The sequence below is a fragment of the Amphimedon queenslandica genome, unplaced genomic scaffold, assembly GCF_000090795.2.
Source record: "Amphimedon queenslandica unplaced genomic scaffold, v1.1 AMPQUscaffold_11212, whole genome shotgun sequence".
Lineage (NCBI taxonomy): Eukaryota > Metazoa > Porifera > Demospongiae > Haplosclerida > Niphatidae > Amphimedon > Amphimedon queenslandica.
The window spans coordinates 6,450-8,744 of record NW_003548544.1 but is presented as its reverse complement, the minus strand read 5'-3'; the positions used below and the strand labels follow the sequence as shown (position 1 = coordinate 8,744).

Here is a 2,295-nt window from a genome sequence, read left to right as displayed (position 1 = left end):
ACTCTGTGGAATATGGTATCATTATAATAATCTTCTAAACACAATTGTATGAAGTTACGACAGGCCAGAGGAGCCTCTTTGGACCACAGTTCAATATCAATATCACCCAGTGTGGTCTTTAATAGTACCTGAGGGGAGGGGCCAGTAGTCACTAATACAGCTGCTGCTGGATTAACTACCTTTCCTTTAGTAGGGGGCTCTGTTATATATATGGAACTCATTCTGAATGCCAAATCCCTCTTCAGTCTTCACTCTTTACCTCGCTCTTTACACAGTCTTCAGTGTTCAAACTTCAGTATACCTTCCGTTATATGTTCCGTATAATTAAACCATGTGCTTTCACGTGGAAACTTGATAGGAGAGTCGATGTGTATGAAACCACAGATACTTTAGTATCTATGATGAAGCTCATCTGCTCATGCTCAGATCAACAGTCATTTTAAGGCGTGGCTGGTGTGGTCGCAGTGTTCTTTTCATTTAAAAGACAACAAATTCTAAATCACACAAAATTAATAAACAAAACACTAATCTTAATTTAATGTTCACAAAAAATCCAAAATAATGTTCTACTAATAATAAGCTACAATAATAAAGAGTTATAATTATTTTTTGTTTAAAGGAGTGAATACCCACTGTGGAGGTTTCCCAAAAAATAGAAACTTTCTAAATGTGAACGTGGTCTCAGGATTTTGCCTCACACCTTTTGCTATGCCACCTTCCCCCTCGACATCCCTAGCAATGGCTGCTACTTCTTTAGTAACCATAGTCATCATTGTCACGACATCCCATTTGTCACGATATTCAGTGAAGACATCACATAAACACTGAATAAAACGACTTCCATCTGCACCTCGACAAGCAGCGTAATCCTCAATCGTCGCAAATGATGTCAAAAAATCAGATCCTCTCGGTATTTTGCTTGGTGTTTTGTTTTTTTCCCCATGATTCCCATCCAGTACCTCAAGTCCTGTATCAAGAAGGTCTCCCCGACATGACTGGATGAAAAGGAGCTTTGGTTTACCGTTCAAGTCGTCAATGCTCTCAATTTTCTTCTTAATGCTGGAAACTTTATAACGTTTATTATCAGATGTTAAAAAATACGCAGACATATTTTCTGTACCGCCATGAGCGAGAATGAACATAATAAAGCAGCATGACCACTGGTGACTAGCTTCTTTGACATTTTTCATCAAATTGTCAATATCTTCTGCTTTTAAATTGTTGTATACTCTAAAAGCAAACTGAAGGTCATGTTTAAATAAAGTGCGCAATTTATCAGTATCTTTTTCATTCCCATCTTCACGGCCTTTCTTCATATTAATAATCAAACAGTAGCCCCATGGTGTTGTATTCATTAGATACACTACCTCGTCATCGTAATCATCTTCATCTTTTTTGCCAACACAAACTTTAGGAAGACGTAGATCTAATTATAAAAATTAGCATCACTAAAAAGTTAAACAATTAAAATGATGCTTTAATAAGAATAGCTAGAATAGACAAGTATAAGCTTCATGCAAGTTTAAATGGCCCAATCATGAATGTGTAATTGTGTATCCAAGGCCTTGTTTACGTATTATCAGGAGGTATGACATGCTGATCTTTAAGCAATAATTATAAAGTTCAATTGCATTTTATTGGTATCACTGATGCAAAATGGCCAAATATTGGCCACTGGCTAGCAATAAATTAGAGCATCAGAATAGAAATTCTGTACTTTTTGGAAGACTGTGATTATTGCAGTTATATTTATAATCGTAAACTAGCAAAGATTAATCAATGAAGATTAATTTAAATATTTGCTGTCTCTTTCTCCTTCATCATGATTATTATAATCAAAGAACACATTACATTTTGTAATACAGTTATACTACAGTCATCATTAAGCTAGCCATTTTTCCTCACAAAGAATACCAATGGAATGCAATAAAATTTTATTACTGCCAGTGCCTGGGAAGGCCAGCTGTCATACTTACTCTGGTCAGATCTTTAGATAAGTTGCCCTTCCCTTATATCAGCTGTGGTGTTATTAGGCAGGTGCTAAGTGCAATACATAAAATCAACCCAATCTAATTACCATACATTCTGCTACATAAAATCCACTTCTATATACATGCATAACCTATACTTAAAACATACCTTGTCCTGATCCATCTTCATCAGTATTATCAACATGGTGTTTTGGAGTTGTTCCATTGGTTTCACCACCATTAACTTGAGACTCTTCAGGAACTGAAGAAGAGGCTATAAAATCACAAAATAAAAAGTAAATACCGGTACAGTATATCTTGCTGA

The 2,295-nt window shown here is 35.6% G+C and overlaps 1 long non-coding RNA gene across 1 annotated transcript; it reads right to left on the bottom strand.

The window, feature by feature from the left end:
• Positions 1 to 49: 49 nt before the first annotated feature.
• On the bottom strand, positions 50 to 295 carry LOC109589533 (uncharacterized). The gene is made up of 2 exons (XR_002188757.1): positions 180 to 295; positions 50 to 128 (listed from the first exon to the last, which is right to left on the bottom strand). It is a non-coding gene; the product is annotated as an uncharacterized LOC109589533 (long non-coding RNA).
• Positions 296 to 2,295: the final 2,000 nt, after the last annotated feature.